Source organism: Pinus tabuliformis, chromosome 4_1, assembly GCF_031772625.1.
Source record: "Pinus tabuliformis cultivar Carrire ecotype Pingquan chromosome 4_1, CPIR1, whole genome shotgun sequence".
Lineage (NCBI taxonomy): Eukaryota > Viridiplantae > Streptophyta > Pinopsida > Pinales > Pinaceae > Pinus > Pinus tabuliformis.
Window position 1 is genome coordinate 941,008,881 of NC_142303.1, and position 20,810 is coordinate 941,029,690.

Below are 20,810 nucleotides of genomic sequence, written 5' to 3' on the forward strand. Positions count from 1 at the left end.
CATGCATAGATTACATTGCATGGTTTGGCATCTTTTAATGCTTTGAATTGAATTGGAATAGTGAAATTGAAAGATCTAGTTAGGAATCTCTTGTTTGCTGCATATTTGATTGTTGCATCATTGTTTTCACCTCTTCCCTACACTATATAGCTTTCATTGAAATTGAAAAGAGTTATTTTTCTCATATTAGTTGCATCATAGGTGTGTTCAGGTGACATCAAATTTTGAGCCTTGAAATCGAAATCTAATTCAAGATAAACTCTAAAATTCACCTTAATTAACCTAAGGAGCATTTGTAACATTAACACAAACACGTAGAGGTCTAGGCTAGATATGTGTTGTGTCTTTAAATGTAGGATTTGTCGTTGTTTGTCAGTGTTGCATCCCTCGGGTGAAATATCATTCCACATACATAAGTTTATAGGATCGTTCTACACATACCTTTGGGTATATTGGATGGCGCTCCATGCATGATAAGTATACGAGAACGCTCTCATCGAACGATTACACATTACACAACAGTACTACGGACTGCACTTCCACGTATCGTTGCACATATTTTGGAAGTCCCCTATAGGTTGTTATCCATCCATAGGTACCGAGTTTGTAGCCTTGTATACCATGATACACCAAACACAACATTCAGGGAAATTGCCTGCCATACGTTAAGTCCTTGGTTCACCAAGGTGTATATTGTAATTCATGGTTGCTTGGTAAATCCTTTTGCCTAGTTACCCCTCTTTGTTTTTGTTTGTGTCTTTAATTTCTAAAATCAATTAATTGACCGCGAAACAACATCCTCCCCGTGGAACAACTCCTTAGTAGATCTTAGGTTGAGACTAATGGAAACAGTTTCAGAGTCTACCAATCAAGGGAACCCCTCTGATGGGAATCCTGGTCCTTTTCCTTATTTTGGAAATATTGGTGCTCCCTATATGGAAACGTTGTCCCTCCCTGAATTTACCATTGGTTTGCCAGTTTGGTTATTTTCGACCCCTATGGTTCTGAATGTCCAAACTACTTCTCAACCGAGTTCTCCTCCACCTGAACAACATCAACCTCATGTTGATCCTAAAGTTGACCCTTTGCCTTCTTCACCTATTATTTCTTCATCCCTTTCTTCCTCTTCACTTGGTGAAAGTCTTGATTCTAGTAACCAAGAAGCTAAGAAGAAGAAGAAAAGGACGAAGAAGAAGAAGAAAAATAAGCAAGGGGGAAACCAAGCAACCATTGCTACGGATGCAACTAGTATGGAGAAACCTTCCAATCAGCCCTGCAAAGTTAAATTCCCTTGCATGTTATGTAAGGGTGACCACCTTCTTAGAGATTGTCCTGGTATTCCCAAGGTATTAGAAGTGTGGTCCACAGGCTCACATCGGCCTTTGTCGTCAACTTTTGGAGATCATGTTGGTGACAAACCCTCAACTAGTGATAGTAAGGTCCATGGGAAAAAGGGTAAAGTCAAATTTCCCTGTAAGTTATGTGAAGGGAATCATCCTATTCACCTTTTTCCTTATATGGATGAAGCCTCAAAAGTGTTGGAAAACCTTACAGCTTCTCAGCCACAACTTCCAACTGGTTATTGGAAGCTTTCTCCCAATCCTCCACTAGTTGATGAAGTGATTGATCAAAATATGAATCCAATCAATCACGCTCTCTATGAACGTGAATCCCATGAGTCCCTTCTTGACCAACCTTTGGTTGAGAAAATGGTTGGTTCCATTCCACCTTCATTTGATCATACCTTTCCCATAGAGAGTGAACTTCATACTGCTCAGGTTCTTCTTGTTTCTTCATATTCCAATGAACTGGGGGGCAGTCCTCCCATTCCAATGGAACAAGGAGGAAATCCTCTTGTTCCCACAAAATTGGAGAGTCGTTCTCCCATTCCCATAGCATAAGGGGGCATTTCTCTCATTCTCACGACACCCTCTCCAGGTAGCATGGTCACTTCCTTTGATTGGAGTCGACTAGCAAGATATCATCTTCCTCCTCACGTTCCCTTCCAGATTATAATATAGGCTTATAATGTGGTCATACCTAGCACAATCATAGATGAAGGTGAATTTGTTAGTATTATGTCCTCAACTGCTTGGCAAGCTTTAGGTTCTCTGCAACTTGTGCTCGCTACCTAGAATCTGTTGGCTTTTAACAAAGGAACCAATCAACCATTAGGGATCCTTCCTAAGTTGCCTATTACTTTAGGAGGAAAGTTTGTCTATATCAATGTGATGGTTACCGAAGGCCCTTTGGATTTTAATTTACTCCTTGGGCGTTACTATGTTTATGTCATGGGAGCTCTTGTCTCTTCACTCTTTCATGTGATGTGTTTCCCGCATGAAGGAAGAATTCTGACCATTTACCAACTATGATTCATGGTCCTAATTTGACTCCTTATCAAGCAACTTCCCTAAATGGTCCACATATGCAAGCATCATCTCGCCCGCCACATATTAATTACGTGGCAACTTGTTCCATGCTCATGTCTACTGATGATCTAGTAGGTGATGTAATGCATCATTTACTGGGGGAATTGGAGTCTGATCTATCCATTGGATCCTTTTATCCCTTCCAAAGCATTGTTCTTCCATCTGATGAAAATCTCTTGGAAGCCATGGCCTTCTGCAGGTCATGATCAAGGTCTAAAGCAAAGTTCCCTTTCTTATGTCAAGCTCCTTAAAAAATGAAACAAGTTGTTCAGAGCAGAGTTCCTTTTCTTGTGTCAAGCTCGTTAAAAAATGAAACAAGGTTCTCAGAGAAGATTTAAAAAAATGAAACAAGCTCTTATGAGGATAATTCTTTTACTATGTCAACCACGTTAAAAAATGAAATAGGTTCCTATGAGCATAGTTCTTTTCATGTGTCAAGCTCATTAAAAAATGAAACAAACCCCCTTTCAATTACAGTCTTTGATTAAATCTCGTAAATTCCCAGTCAAGTCTTTCACTTGATCTCATAAATGAACCTTCATTCCATCCACCTATTGGTACCCAGTAGTCTACTTAGGTGCATGAAATGAAGCTTGGGGGGCATGTATCTCAAATTGAGTCATTATGCTGGTGGAATACAACTTATTTCAAGCATAGTTTTCCTCTGTTTCAATATTGTGTTAAAATGAAACCAATTTCAAGCATAGTTTCCCATGTTTCAAGCTTTTGTATAAATGAAACCATTTTCATTTTCTCTCGCGTGATTGCCATTTTATCAGCCTATTTTTTCTAGATGAGCCCTTGGTTTTCTCATTCCATTGTCATCATCTGCTTGGTTGATCATACACTTTCACTTGGTTTTTACCTGTTCCCGAGGAACCGTTGCGATGAGTGATCTTATTAGCTAGCTTCTTGAACTTTACATGTTTTGAGCAGTTCCATCATGATCAGAACCAGTTGTTATCCTTTATACCACTTGTTCCTCTAGGAGGAGTCCTCTTTTAGTTGTTTTCAGGCTCCCAAACTGTGAAAATATTGTCAAGCACTTGTCTTTTCGAACTCATAAAAGTAAATTAAAATATGTCTACTAAGTATAAGTTTACCCCTTTTCCAGACTAAAACAAACTAGCTACAAAAAAGGAATACCTTAGTCGAACATGGCTAAGAGGTTCTCTTGGGTATTGTTTTCTACTTTTTCGGACCTAAGGGACACCTAGAGTTTTCTTTTTCTCCTCTTTTTCAAACTCTCTAATATATATATATATATATATGTTGAGTTTTACCATTAATGGACTCGTTAAAACATCAAACAACAATGGATTTGTCAAACATGAAAAGGTCGAACCACTCCTTCTTAAGGTTTGTTAAATATACTCGGGCGGATTCATCCGAGGATGAACATACATATAAAGCATATGTTATCCTCCTCAAGCTTGTAGAAAAATAAAGAGGTACTGACGAGTATGGTTGGGGAAATTGGGAAAATAAGGGATTCCATTTTGCTAATGGCAACAAGTCACTCTTGAACACGACACTCTTCCACTTCATCTTCGTGGCTGTTGGGTTGGGTAATTTGCTTGTCTTTTGGTTATCATACCATTTTCAGAGCCTCCATTTTGGTTTTGGGTCAATGCTACCAACTCCATTCAATGTTGTTGGTGTGTTCAAGAGAAGTCATTCAGTTGATCTCTGCTACAATACTCTTAAGCCTTCATTTCATGTTTGTCTTTCTTGATCCAGTTCCATGTTAACATCATTCTAATAATTTTGTCTCAATCATGATACCTATTTTGTGTCATTGATGGGGGATACATCAAGGCCCTCCTGTGACGGGTCGCTTCCTATTGACATCAGCACATCATCTAAGAAGTTGACTTAGAAACACTCTGTGGTACCTAGTGCTTGCATACATCAATGGCAAGTTTTCCTCGCTCTCAACGACATGTTTACATCATTGGCCTTCAACCGAAATATTATGTGTGTTGTTCAACATCAACTCATTCATTCACACCATACATATTGTACTATAGTACCTTGAGAGCCATTAACATCATCGATGATTTCTCTCGCATCTGTTAACGAGTTACATCATTGGCCGTAATCAGATGGTGTCTACCATGTTCGACTCGAGCTCATTGATTCACATAGTTATACTCATACATTGGTTGGTCGTGTGAATGAGATAGAAGACATCGGATCTAGTTTCATCCATCCAGGCTGCAATTTTAGGAGTTATACAAAAAACACAATGTATGATGTCCATGATCATATAGACAATCATCTAGTCATGGGTCCACTGGTTGCATCTGTGGATGCGTCTTTTGATCATTGTACATGTTGTGTTAGCTTATGAGCTGAGTATGGGTATGCCACCCTCAGTAAATAAAGATTTCATGTTGTAAATGTATTGTAACAGATGAAACTCGTCGGTTGTCCTTGATCCCTACTTGTCACAAGGTAAATCACTTCAATCATCAATCATCATCTCTGACTTTGCACTTTAGGGGGCATTCCGTTATTGGCCATTTTGTCACATCTGACCAGTGAGCCTCTTAATGGGATCAATCAACGTCATATTTCCCCTTGTCACCATCTTACACAAAGCCCTATGCATGTTCCCTTCATCCCTCGGAATTTCAACCCTAAACTGCTTCATCTAAGCCAGTTTGAGGACCAACGTTCCCTGTAAGCCTATTGGGGTGCGTTCACCAACAGGTTGCTCCACTGTGGCCTGCGTTGGTCACCAAAAGGTTTCTCCCCTTTGCACCTGTGTTAGTTCTAGAAATCCGAGAGAATGATCGGGATTTCAGAATCTTCCCCTTCTATGAGTTTCCAGAAGTTGTTACAACTAATTACCTTGGATAAAACATTCAGATCCTATCCTACCCTACTTTGGAGTTTTCACCACTTATCCTTTGATCCTATCCCTACATCAAAGGTGGATCTCAAACCCTATATTGGTAAATGAATAAGAATTCATGAACTACCTCTCCTTCCTATATATTTACCGCATTCCACAAGCACCGAGTTAGTTTTGGGTTGGCTTTTGCAGAGTGATTCTACCCTTATGCTATTGTAGTGAGTAGTTATTATCTCATGCATTTAGGGTGATTGGAGGTGCATATTGTGACAAGGAAAGGATAAGTCAACAACTTGGAGGAGCTCTTTTACAAGATCAACTTATACTTATGGTTGTAATCTCCTTCCATTTATAGTAATGTGAAGAATTAATTGTTTTCCTATATGTGATGTTGTTATTTCAATTATTTAAATACCATGTTGATGTATTGAATGGGGTACTTAGATGATACTGCATACATATCATAGTTTCTTGGCTTGTGTTATTTGACTGTGCAGGTTCTAATTTTGGCATTCGAAGCTGGAATTGGGGTTTCCAAGCTAAAGAAGGAGCGAAGCGTGCGAAGGATTCCAGGTAGGCCTCACTCAATTATCTATTAACTTTAAGGAAAATCATTGAGTTCCTTGTCTCTCTGTTGTTCTAGGTTAGCCACCGACCTAGGGGAGATACTTTTGTCTGCAATCGTAAATCTTGTATAACAGTGGTCATCATTGCACTGCACAAAAAATAAACTATTATCATACAAAAAGTGGTTACCTAGCCAAAATCATTACACAAATGAAAATATGCTATATTAGTATGGATTTTACACATTAAAACCCACTTTCACCTAGGGAAATAGCCTAAGGAACCACTTTTCCTGAGTTATTTCTATTCATTAACTTATTTACATGAGAATAACCCATAAATTCATTAATTTTATGTTATTCTCATAATTTTACCCATCTAGGTGAAAATAATTTAATCTATTTTCACTCACATTGTTTGTTTCCAATAAAATAATTTAAGAAATCATTTATTTTTTAATTTTTTAGACATTTTCATGAAATAATTTATTAAATCATTATCTGTGAATTATTTTCAACTTAACCTAGTCAAATGGAAATAATCTAATAAATAAATGTTTAAAATATTAAAAGATAATTAAAAAATAAATTATTTATTAAATTACTTTTATTCAAATAAATAATGTGAATGCAAATATTAAATTATTTCTCGGTGGGGGTGCCAATTCATTAGGACTTAACGGTGGAGGGGGTCCCACCTTTACATTCCACATGGCACATACAATTATACATAGTCGCATGCAAATGAAGAAAATGTTGCGTAGAGAGAACACTCTAGAATGGAGGTTGTCCTTAAATGCTAAGAGGTGGAATTCTTGGTTGTGGTTGTACAGTTTGGGCATCGGAGTGAAAGCAACGAATAATTGTGCCTGGTGTGTGTTGCAGGGTCACTCCCGTGGTTTCAGCTAGCACTTGAACTCTTCTTGCGAGACTCTGGTGGCGACCCTCAATCTCTACCTCAACCTCAGATGGCATGGAATTAGAACACACCAAGGGTTGTTGTTAGTCGTGGTCTCATCAATTACATGCAGGGGGAGAATGACGACTGGAGCGGGTCATTGCAGCACCCCTCTCTGCAAAGGAAGAACTTGTCTCCAAGGTTTCTAATATTTTCCTTGAGTTTGATTGCCTATGCTATGGGAATTCATTACATTAGGTCTTGGGTTTGTTATTTTGTGAGGTCTGTTGTGTCTTATTTGGCCTTGAATTATATTTGTGATTCCAGGCCTAAGTGTGGTGGGGGGTTTGAGTGAGGCTTGTTGAGCTTTCTTCTTGAGCTTCTACATGGGAAGGACTATCTCGAAGAATCCATTGTGCACTTGTGTCCTCTCTTGGAACAGTTTGAATTGAGGTTGTGGGCTTCCAAGGTGTGGCGTGAGTACGTAGCTATGAGGGGAGCTCATGGGCTAAACTATGAACCCCTCAATTACACAGACTTCTATGAAGTTTCATCCCACGGGGTGATTGACTCAGAGGTTGCTAGCAGTAGTGGAAGTTGGGACTGTTGGTGTTTTGCAAGAGGGACGCAAAGTGTGAGGCGTCCTACCCTAGGTAATGAAGTGTTAGTTGTGGGGGCTATAATTAGACATTGGAGTTAGTATATTGGGCATCCTAGTTTTAAGTGGGCTGAGCTAGCAGCTTTGGAAATTCCTCCATGCAGTGTCAACAGGGACACATTCACTGGGGTGTGGGGCCCCGAGGCCAACGTGTAGTACCTTGGTTAGAAAATGTAGACCTAGGGGAGGAGTTAGATCCCAACCCGACCCATTCTCTAGGCAGAGTGGTGTGCTTCCTACCCTTCGACTCTCTTGAGACCTCTCTCTAGCACGTCACCCTTCTAGTAGAACAACCTGGAAGAGGCCACGACGACGACTGAAACATAGTTATTGGCTTCATGAATGATTTGCAGTGGAATTAGTGGCAAATGCAAGATCAATTGGTTTCCTTACATATGGGACAACGTCAAATTTATGAGAAGCTAGATTGCTTGGAGGGACGGTTAGCCCACATGGAGAAGCATGTTCATTGCTCCTTCAGGCCACCTCCATCTCATGGCACCAGACTAAACCATTTAACACTTGTTAACTTTTCTGACTTGGTATGATGTATGGTTGTATCTTGTTACTTGGGATTTTTTGGTACTGTTAAACAATCAACTCTTGCTTTCCTTTTATGTCGACACTACTTGTGTTTTGGTTTTGTTCTTGTCTTCTAGTCACCAAATCCGGTAGGAGTGAGGCGGGAGACTGCGAAAATTGAGCTTATCATGATGTAATATTTTTCTGAATTAATGAAAGCTTTTAATATATATATATATCTATGTGTGTGTGGGATAATAACATACCATTAATGAATTTATAAATTATTATCATATAAATGAGTTAATTAATGGAAATAATCTAAGAAAAATAATTCCTTAAAACACCTAAAGTGAATTTTAATATGTAAACAAGGAATGATGTAAACACCCTTCCCATCCTTGGGGTTAACCAGGTCCTTAACCGAATGGGGAGAACTCTGAATAGTGCCCCTTAGCACTATTCGAAGTTCTCTTTGTTCGGTTAAGGACCCGGTTAACCCCAAGGATGGGAAGGGTGTTTACATCATTCCTTGTTCATGTGGGACTCCTTATATTGGTGAGATTGGTCGATCAATAAATCAAAGGATTTGTGAGCATGTTGCGGACATCAAGCATGGAAGGTCTCGCTCCTTCGCTTTGGAAAAACATGCAGAAAAGACCAATCATCACATCTGCATAGAAGAGGCTAGGGTCATCGCTAGGATTGACCATTTTCATCATCGTAAATTTAGAGAGGCCTTAGAAATTGAAAAAAGGTTTGTTAATTTGAATAGAGACAATGACTGGAGTATCAATAGGTGTTGGATCCCTACTCTATCTTCCTAAAGTTTTTTATTTTTATCTTCTTATTTATTTTCTTTATTTTTATTTATTAATATTATTTATATATATATTTATCTATGCTTTTTTAAATATTATTTGTAAAAATAAAATTTATTAATTCTAATTTAACAATAATGTTTACAATTGTTTTTTTTATTACTATTTCTTAGTAATAGTATTACTACTTATTTGGAAGAATAAAATTTGTTAATACCATCTTAACAATATTGTTTATAATATTATTATTTATTAGAATACTAATTCTTAATAATAGTATTACATATAATAGTATATTTTTGGTTTAGTAACTTTTATTATAAAATTGATTTTAAATATTAATAGAAATTAATTTAATAATATTAATTATTAATTAAAATTCATTTAGTTTAGTTCCTTTTTTTTTCTTGGTCAAATCTTAATTATTAATATCAACAATTAAGTCAAACTAACTATTATTTTCTAACGGTTAGTTCGCTAATCTCTTCATTTATTTATTTCATTGCTTAAATCTGGTTCTTCATCTTGTCTTAAAAATGAAACACACTAATTAATTCGACTTATACCTCTATTGCGCTTGTCCGTAGTATTTAGTAGCCACCTGAGTTTACTCGGATCCTTTTGCCCAAGAACGTTATGAATGAAGCCGGAGTAACTCTACATCTACTCAAGAATGAGAGGACAATTACCTATGCAATCAACACGAAAATGAATAAAGTCATGAATAAGGTTGGTGCAAAGGTGATATGACAATTACCTAGGGTTGTCGTGCAAGATAGATGGGAGATTTGGGGCCCTCGATTTATAGTTTAAAGCACTAAGGAGCTTATCTTATATTATTTGGCATGTATTCATATCAATTTCAAACAAACCAAAACACTCTATGGCTTAATTTAAGGTAGAGCAAACCCGGATGCGGGTGATAAGACGGCACCCACGGTGAGGCCACATGGCCAGCACGAGCTGCCACGAGCCAACCCGTGGAGGGACGAGGCGCCTCAGGCCGCTGGCATAAGTAAGGGAGCCTCTGCTCCGAGAATTGAATGAGCATTTATGTTGGCAGGAAGGGAGAGCGCAGCGCATTCATGGCGCTCAGACTCCAAGAGAGGGAAGCAGATGTTAAAGCTGGAGCAAGGATGCTGCAGCAACATTCCTGGCAAGTTCAGTTTCACCTGCAATCGAGCAGGAACATTCTCTGCTCGCGGAAAACTCTGGAGATCAGGAATTCGATTTGTGAGGAGGACATTCTGGGTAGTTTCGCTGTTTGTATGGCACGAACGCGAGAAAGGCAGCCATGTCGCAGAGGGCCTGGTCGTGGGGCTCCTTCTCGCCCTCCTGCAGTGGCAGAAGAGCATCACCACTGTTGTTGCTCCTACTGTTTTCGAAGGTTTGGAATTCCCCAGCTGCAAGTTTCCCAGTACATGGACACCTCCATCCCGAATGAGGAACCACCAAGGCAGCCTATACTTCCAGCGTTCAGCACAGCAGTCTTCAAGCTGGGCAATCTTAGTGCCCATGTTTCAATCCTTTTTGTTCGAGACGCAGAGGAGGACCTCGAGGGAGCACGTAACAGCGAATTACCCTCTGCGAATCCGCTGGACAGAGCCGAAGATCAAGCAGCTGCTGCAAAAGGGAAGGTGCCCATCCAGGTGGCTTCAGCGTCCAAAGCGGGGGCGTCTTCGTCCAACGCGGAAGCGAATGAGGTCCAGGAAGATCCCCTCGAAGGCTTTGGGTACCCGATCGTGGAGATGGACCCGGGAGATTTGGAGCCAGAGGAATAGCACCATCATCCTCCCTCCTCTCAGGTCCTGTTTTGCTGTCTCATGTCTTAGTCTTCTGGTCATGTTTTGCAGTCCTCTGTCTTGGTCGCACATTATGAACGGGTCTGGTTATCTTAGTTTAGGTCCTGCTCTGTTTTCAATTACGTCCCTCAGTTTACTATGGAATTCTGCGAATCCACAGAGTCGCCCCTGCATGGGTAGTGTTCTTGAGTCTCCGCCCCTGCGTGGGCATTGTTAAAGTTAAAACAGTGTCCTTCTGTCAAGTTTTTGGGGCATCTAGTGCTCAATGCAAGCAACTGTCAGCTGCCACACCACAGTGCCATCGATGGCCTTGGAAAACTTGTCTCAATGCATGTAATTTCTCTCTGTATATAATATAATTTCCTAGAGTAGTCTTACTGAGAAAAAAAAAAAATTTAAGGTAGAGCAAGTGATTTTTTTGGTAAATATTTGTATAGGTTGATAGTAGTATAATATTTTTAAATAGTTGTATGATATTTTTAAATATTTGTCACGGCTTTACATGTATTAGCTATCATGATACGCATGCTTAAAAATATGCATCACAAGGAGTAATATAACGAATTATGTCTTAATCATAAAATTACTTTACATTTAATACTATATGATATAAAGTTTTAAAATATATTATTATTTTTTAATAGAAATAATATATGATTAAATAAAGATATTATTTATTATAAATTTTAATAAAAAATTACAAGTGTGTAAAGAATATAGTTTCGAGGGTTAGCTTAATTGGTCAAGTCTTTGTTGCTAAAGTATGTTGTTAATGGGAGGTATGGGGTCAATTATTTTTGACTCCCTCGGGTTTAGGCTTTTCTAGTTTAGTCGATGGGATGTGATCCCTTCAGGTTGATCTGCCCGAATTTTCCTCATAAAATGAAGAAGAAGAAGAAGTGTGTATAAAATATGTTAAAGAAAAGTAGGGATGCAAACATATTTTTTCCCAAGGGATGCAAACATATTAATAAAATAAAATGTAGAAACTTAGGTGTAGATTTAGAAAGTTTATGTTAAACAAGAATTAAGTAGAATTTAAAGAAAATGAGTTTTATGTTGAAGTAATCAAGTTACATTCTTTTGGGACTTCTTCTATCATTTGAAGTCAAAAGGGACATTGTTATGATCCTAAGGTTAATGAATTTGCTAAAAGATTTGTGTTTGTTAATGCCCCTACTCACAATATTGATAAATTGGTCATGGGGTCTCTTTGTACTTGAGCTTGGTTGACCTAGGAAGCAATCAAATTGGTATAAGTCACTCTAGAAGATTACCTTGATTAAGATAATCCCATTGATCAAACATCTCTAGGAAGAAGGGGGATAAGCATCTCTAATCCTCATATGTGATAAAGGCATGGAGTGAGTTTTGAGAGTCCCCAAAAGGCAAAGGAACCACCTTCTAGTATCATAACATGGTAAACATTTGAAGTCAAAATGGTCCTTAATTGGTCTTTGACTTCGAGGAATGGGTGTGACAAGTATGCTGCTCTTGAGGAATGTTGTGCTTTGTTCCAGTGCAGAGCTAATGGGAGAAAACTATAATATGTGTAAGGGGAACTCTCAAAATACAAGGCATCTAGAGTTTGGTGTATCCAAGGGGTCTAGTGAACTTTCCAAATGAGAGTATTTACTATAGTAGTAATGGATATTTCTTGTTGAAAATGCAACAAGATGATGGAGCTTAGTGAAAAGAAGTCGCCTTCACTAAGTGGGCCCGCAGGCTATTTTTGGCGCAAAGTCTATTTTTAGAATATGGATCATGGTCTATGAGTTGCAGGATGTTATTTATGGATGATTGGTCATGTTGGTAAAAATAGATGGACCTCTATTTTTAGACATATGGGCGGAGTCTATTTTTAGACTGTCAGTCAAAAAATAGAACAGTCGAATATTATTAGCTCTTAATAATATTTGGACTATAAACATTATCTTATCCTCTTGCAACACTTCAGTTCGAGCTACGGATGTGGCACATGCAACTGCCAGAAGGAAATACGCTTTTCCTATGGGTTAGTTGAGCTATTGCATGATGGACTTCAGTTAGAACTCAAGTGATTGAGTTTGGTGGAGTTGATTGAGGAGTTGATGGAGTTGTGTTCAGTTTGACTTAGTTGAACTAGTTGTATTTAGTCTAACTGCCAAATACACTAGTGATGAGTGATGTGAATTAATTATTAATTAATTCACTAATTATTAACTCATAAATCAACTAAAGAATACATCAGTTAACTCAGTGCATGGACAGTTCATTGGAGACAAGTGTTAGAGGTGGGTGAAAGGGTGAGACTACTATCAGTTGTGACTATAGCTGTGCATGAGATTTGCACAATCATTGATTGATATTTCCAATGAGGATTGCGCAGTACAAGCCAAGGGAATTCGAACTTGGATCTGATCTATTCTCAACTTGGATTGCGCAGTAGAGGCAGGCAAATAGTGGAGGAGATGTGACTTGTTCAGATCTGAGCTAGTTTGTGTGTAGCATGTGGAGATAGTACTGAGTACTTGTGAGGAGTATTGTACTATGTATTGTTACATGTTCTCTATCATTATAATATACAGATAGTTGGGGTTTTCAGCTGTATGCTTTCCCCATTACATACTGTGTTGATATGTGTGATTGATGTTTCAATGTGCGCATGCGATTGTTTTTTTAGTTCCGCAAATTGATGATCAATGGTAGAGGAGGTTATGTATTATGCATGCATTCCACAAATAGTGTATAATCAGGATAATCTCTGTGAATAAGTGTGATATTATTCAAATTTCTACATGGTATCATAGCGAAGTTGATCATCAGATCTATTATTCAGAAATTGATTACATTTTATTTCTTCAGGCAGAGTCTGTAATCGGGCCAGGTAGCCTCTGGATTCATCCTTCTTTTGGAAGGTGAGATATCCGGTAAATGCCCATACAGTCAATCTCTGTACGAGAAATACTTTGTTCTCACGAATTTTAGATCAGAAGCGGTTGAGTTTTGAGCTGGAGAAATTCAAATTTGCAGCAGTGTTTTCTTGGTGTCGAAGTTGAAATGTCTTTCAACGGATTGCGATTGGAGTATGCCCTTGAAGGCAGCTCGAATTATATTGCATGGAAAGACAGGATGGAGGCGGTGTTAGATGACAATGGGTTGAAGGAGTTCATAGATGCTAAGGTCCCAAAGCCTACTGATGCTGCTCAAGTTGAGGCTTGGCAAAAGAAGACAGCAAAGTGTCGAAGGATTCTATTGGAGGGCGTGAAGGATCACATTGTATCCAGCCTGCATGAAAAGGCTTCTCCATACTTGATGTGGAAAGCGTTGACAGACTTATTCCAAAGCAAGAGCGACCAGGGGAAGTTGGTGCTCAAGGATAAACTCAGAAACATTAAGTGTGAGAAAGGAGACAGTATGCCCAAGTATCTCACGAAGTTCACCCAATGCCGGGATGAGCTGGGAAGTGTGGGGGTGACTGTCGATGATGAGGACTTGGTGAGCTTGGCTCTCCTTGGTCTTCCAAAGAGTTGGCATTCCTATCAGGACTCTGTCAATGGTCAGGAGAAATTTCCAGGATGGGAGAGACTTTGGTCTGATCTTATGCAAGAGGAGATCAGGCGGAATACCAGGGACGGATCTTCATCAAAGGCATTTGATGAAGAAAATTGCGCTTTGGCTGCCAAAGAAAAGAAGGGGAAGAACAAGAAAGATTCTCATTCCGGTGCGAAAGGCAAGAAGCAGGACATGTCCAAGGTGAAGTGCTTTCACTATCACCAACATGGACATTATGCCACAAATTGTCCGTAGAAGAAGAAAAATAAGCAAGCTGCTGGATCTGCAGCGGGAGAGGCCTTAGCCTCGTAGTTTGAGCTGGATTTTTTGCTGATCGCATGCTTGGTATCAAGTGTGATGGGATCGGTATGGTTCTTGGACAGTGGTGCGTATTTTCACATGACAAGAGATCGATATTTGTTTTCTGATCTGGATGAGAAAGATCTTGGAGTGCACATCGAGATGGGTGATGATGGTAGATACAGTGCGACCGGTATCGGTACCATTTCCTTTGAGAGGGAGTCTGGTAAACCCTTCGTATTGAAGGAAGTGATGCATGTTCCAGGATTGAAGAAGAATCTTATCTCTGTGGTGATGTTAGAAGACAAGGGATATGATGTTGTCTTCAGCGAGGGAAAGGCTTTCCTGCGCAGTAAGACAACTGGAGAAACCCGGAAGATAGGGGTTCGAGTCAAGAACCTTTATCAATTGCATGTAGATGGTTGTGCAGCAATGGCATGCAAGGTAGAAGGATTGGTGAGCCGGGATGATGGCGAGCTGTGGCACCAGAGATTGGGCCACCTTCACCATGGAGCCTTGAAGATACTGCAGCAGATTTCTACTGGGCTTCCTAAAGGCACTCTTGCACAGTCAGATCAGTGCAAGGGGTGTACTTTGGGAAAATTTGTGAAAGCCACCTTTCACGAGAAGGATAGTCGCGCCACAACGATCCTTGAGAGAATTCACACAGACGTGTGTGGACCTTTCTCAGTAGCTTTGACAACAAAGCACAAGTACTATGTGATTTTTGTTGATGATTTCTATCGAAAGTGCTGGATCTTCTTCATGCAGAAGAAGAGTGAGACATACTCAAAGTTTTGTGAGTTCAAAGCACTGGTTGAGAAGGAATCGGTGAAGAAGTTGAAGGCTCTTAGGAGCGACAATGGTGGTGAATTCATCTCTGGCGAGTTCAAGGACTTCTGCAGCGCAGAAGGGATTCGAAGAGAGCTCATAGCTCCCCATAACCCACAACAGAATGGGGTTGCTGAGCGGAAGAACAGAACGATCATGGGTGCTGCACGGGCGATGTTGCATGATCAGGGCCTACCCCTTCACTTGTGGGTAGAGGCATGCAATACTGCAGTATATGTGCAGAACCGTTGTCCTCACAAGATACTTGGCATGAGTACACTCAAGGAGGCTTATTCTGGTAAGAGGCCTGATATTTCCCATTTGAGGATCTTTGGTTCTCCTGTTTACATGCATGTGACGAAGGATGCCAGGAAGAAGCTGGAGCCGACCGCTGAGGTTGGGATGTTTGTGGGGTACACTAATACGCCCCACAACTATCGTGTGCATTTTCCAGACAATCGTAAGACTGTTGTGCGACGGGATATCAAATTTCAGGAGGAGAAAGCCATGAAGTGTTCGCTTGAGAGGGAGCCACACTTGCATGCAGATGAGGAGCTATTAGTTCCTAAGGATGAGCTTCAGGATGTGGATCAGCCACAAGATGAAGTTCTTGGAATGGAAGAGACCACTCATGCAGCGCCAACCATCAGAGGGCGAATGCGCACTACAGAAGCTGAGCGACTGGATCAAGATGCAGAGAAGGTTGTAGGACCACCTATAGCACAACGCAGACAGAGACAGTCACTTGATCGGTACACTGTATACATGGCTCTTGTGAGCAAATGTGTCGTGACTGAGCCATCCTCTTTCGAGGAAGCTGTGGAGGATCCCGCATGGGTAGATGCCATGGGGGAAGAGTATGATTCGATTGTCGGAAACAGTGCATGGGAGATTGTCCCAAGACCGGAGGGGAAATCAGTGGTGGGTTCGAGATGGATCTACAAAGTGAAGCAGGCAGCCGACGGGAGTGTGGAGAAGTACAAGGCAAGATTTGTTGCCCGAGGCTTCTCACAGATAGAGGGGATCGATTATGAGGAGACCTTTGCACCTGTCGCAAGGTATTCTTCCATCCAGATGATTCTTGCTCTCTCAGCGCAGATGGGGTGGCACATCCATTAGATGGATGTGAAGACTGCGTTCCTCAATGGAGTCATTGAGGAGGAGGTGTACATAGAGCAGCCCGAAGGTTTCGAGATCTTCAACAGCGAGTCACATGTGTGCAGGCTCAAGAGAGCGTTGTATGGGTTGAAACAAGCACCTCGTGCTTGGTACACATGGATAGACAGTTATTTCACCGGACTTGGATTCTCCAAGTGTGAGGCGGATCCTAACCTATACCAGATTGTGGTGGAGGGTAAGTTGTTGATCATTGTACTTTATGTAGATGATTTGATTTTGACGGGAGATGAGCTGTTGATACTTTCATGCAAGGAGGATCTTGCTAGAGAGTTTGAGATGAAGGACTTGGGCCTCCTTCATTATTTCCTGGGATTGGAAATTTGGCAGCGTAGTGATGGACTATTTGTTTCTCAGGGTAAGTATGCCCGGGAGATACTGGAGAAGTTCAACATGCATGGTTGCAAGCCTGTTGATACTCCTCTTCTTGGAGGTTAGAGGAAGGAGGATGCTACTTCAGTGGAGGTAGTGGATGCCACTGTTTATCGACAGTTGGTGGGGTCGCTTATGTATCTGGTCAATACACGACCCGATATATGCTATGCTATTAACCAGCTTTCACAAGATATGGTTAAGCCAACCAAGCTCTTCTGGAAGGCAGGCAAGCATGTATTGCGTTATCTCAGAGGCACATCGGGATATGGATTGTGGTACATACAGGAGGATGAGGTGAAGCTATGTGGCTTCATGGATGCAGATTGGGCAGGGAGCCCAACGGACAGAAAGAGCACATCTGGAGGGATCTTCAGTATCGGGTCGACAGCAGTTTCTTGGTACAACAGGAAGCAGAGATCCGTGGCACTCAGTTCAGCAGAGGCCGAGTATATGGCAGCAAGTTTGGCTGCATGCGAGGCTATATGGATGAGGAAGATCCTGGTCGGGTTGTTCGGGTCACACTTGGAGCCTACTATGATTTATTGTGATAACCAGAGTTGCATTAAACTCTCGGCTAATCCAGTATTTCATGATAGATCCAAGCACATCGACATCAGGTACCATCATATCAGAGATTGTGTGCAGCGGAGAATCATGTTACTTTCATACATTACCACGGAGGATCAGGATGCTGATATCTTGACGAAGGCGCTCACCAGGAGAAAATTCGAATACCATAGAGGCAGGATAGGGGTTGCAGATAATCCATATCTTGTTGAGAGTGAGTGTTGAAAATGCAACAAGATGATGGAGCTTAGTGAAAAGAAGTTGCCTTCACTAAGTGGGCCCGCAGGCTATTTTTGGCTCAAAGTCTATTTTTAGACTATGTCTATTTTTAGACATACGGATCATGGTCTATGAGTTGCAGGATGTTATTTATGGATGATTGGTCATGTTGGTAAAAATAGATGGACCTCTATTTTTAGAGATATGGGCGGAGTCTATTTTTAGACTGCCAGTCAAAAAATAAAACAGTCAAATATTATTCGCTCTTAATAATATTTGGACTATAAACATTATCTTATCCTCTTGCAACACTTCAGTTCGAGCTACGTATGTGGCACATGCAACTGCCAGAAGGAAATACGCTTTTCCTATGGGTTAGTTGAGCTATTGCATGATGGACTTCGGTTAGAACTCAAGTGATTGAGTTTGGTGGAGTTGATTGAGGAGTTGATGGAGTTGTGTTCAGTTTGACTTAGTTGAACTAGTTGTATTTAGTCTAACTACCAAATACACTAGTGATGAGTGATGTGAATTAATTATTAATTAATTCACTAATTATTAACTCATAAATCAACTAAAGAATACATCAATTAACTCAGTGCATGGACAGTTCATTGGAGACAAGTGTTAGAGGTGGGTGAAAGGGTGAGACTACTATCAGTTGTGACTATAGCTGTGCATGAGATTTGCACAATCATTGATTGAGATTGCCAATGAGGATTGCGCAGTACAAGCCAAGGGAATTCGAACTTGGATCTGATCTATTCTCAACTTGGATTGCGTAGTAGAGGCAGGCAAACAGTGGAGGAGATTTGAACCCGTGACTTGTTCAGATCTGAGCTAGTTTGTGTGTAGCATGTGGAGATAGTACTGAGTACTTGTGAGGAGTATTGTACTATGTATTGTTACATGTTCTCTATCATTATAATATACAGATAGTTGGGGGTTTTCAGTTGTATGCTTTCCCCATTACATACTGTGTTGATATGTGTGATTGATGTTTCAATGTGCGCATGCGATTGTTTTTTTAGTTCCACAAACTGATGATAAATGGTAGAGGAGGTTATGTATTATGCATGCATTCCGCAAATAGTGTATAATCAGGATAATCTATGTGAATAATTGTTATATTATTCAAATTTCTACATTTCTAAGAAAGTGGCTTAATGGGTGCAACCCACATGCATTAAAGATAATATCTATGATAAGATCTACATACATCATCTCAATGCTTGTGTTTTTCTCACTTTTGGAGAGGTTTGGCATTTCCATTGAGAAGTGGCATGGAGGAAATTTGTCTATAACAAGAGTAACTAAATAGAGTAATGAGGAGGTTTTGAGATACCAACCAAAGTGGATCTCATTATTTGTTTGTTGTATAGAAGACTTAAGTGGAAGATATGGGTACTTCATATAAGCCATTTAGGGTGTGCTTATTGGCCTAATCTTGTGAATCATTGTCACGACTTGGAAGACCACATAGAGAATGAGTGAGGCAATATTGAACTTTGTAAGAATGATAGTTTGAGGAATTGATCTATTTGTTTGGAAGTGTTTGGAGAACATTGAAACAATGATTCTCTCTTACTAGATGATAAAAACTAAACTAAATTGGAAGGGAGAGTGAATCAATTTAGTTCATTTTTTCGACATTCAATTTATTTTATTTTAACTAATTATTTTTCAATGATTAACTAAACTTTTAAATGAGCATCATACACCTTATAAAACAACAAATTTAGTATGTAGTTCCAACATTTAACATGTAAATCACAATATGACAATTTTCACGAAGCTACAATTCTTTTGCAAGCTACAAATTGCAAGGAAGCTCCAACTCCTATCAATTTTATATAGGCTACGACCCATAGGAGGCTCCTACCTCAACAATCTCCAACATATTCTTTTTATCAAGCTACAACTTGAAAGGAGACTATAATCCCCTAATACATATAAGAAACAACATGTCGGTTTACCTGGTCTATAATTCTACATATCTCCATCTTCGTCTCTACTTATTATTCTCCTCAAATTTGCTTCACATTAGCTCCATATATGTGCCAGGTAACTAACGAGCAACACCTCAATCAACTCACACATTCTCTAACTCTCTAATCTAACAATCCTCCAACCTCACACCATTTTATAAATGGACTTTGATGGTTGTCAGTATTCTACACACACAAATATGAAATGACAAAACTTGTCTCTTTGCATTCTAAGGGTGTCTCTTCAATTCCAAAATTGTTTCAACTCTTGAATATTAAAATACATAAAATTAATTTCACCATATCCAAATGACATGCATTCATATTCTTCATGTCAATAAAATAAATTTCAACATATTCAAATAACATGCATTAATATAGTCCACCTTTAAAGATTACAACAACCAAAGTCCTAATGTATGCAAGCTAACATCTCTATAACCATGTTCTGCACACATTTACCTTTTCCATAGCCTTGCACCATAACATTCTTCATGCCTTTTCCTTGCATCACAACAGTGTTCATGCCTTTGCCCTTACCTTTGCCTTGCATCACAACAATCTCCTCAAACAAATTGGTCTTCAAATGAGCCTTATACAAAACATATGCAAACATTTATATCACAACATTTGCAATGCATTCACTCTCTAATCCCATATCTCTGTTCTTTTCAACTTGCTAGCTCAACATACCACACATACCAAGAAACATAAACATATTATACCAAGCATCACAAACATATCATTGTACTTAGATATAACAAGTATACCTTGCTTCTCACAAGGCTAGACCACATTCTTGTTAAGCAAGCATAACAACAAGCATCACAACACAACATCGATTGTATGTACATTAATGACACCAAAGACCTAATTTTGTTTCTCCTTTGCCATCACCCTTTGCATAACATATTTGTCTTGTTTGCATTCTCATTCTCATTGCCTTGCCATCTTATACATAATGCATCTCACAAAACCATAATACATCAATCTATAAAAAGCATCAACATCATCAAGCATAAGCATGCATACCTTTGTTACACTTCTATAAAGCACCACAAGCATCAACATGCATACCTTTGTCACACTTCTATCAAGCGCCACAATCATCAAGCATAAACATGCATACCTTTGTCACACTTCTATCAAGCACCATAATCATCAAGCATCATAAGCACCAAACATACCTTGTACACAAGCATAACACACATATTCTTTTGCCCCTTTGCCATCACCCTTTCTATCACAACTTCTTTAACATTTG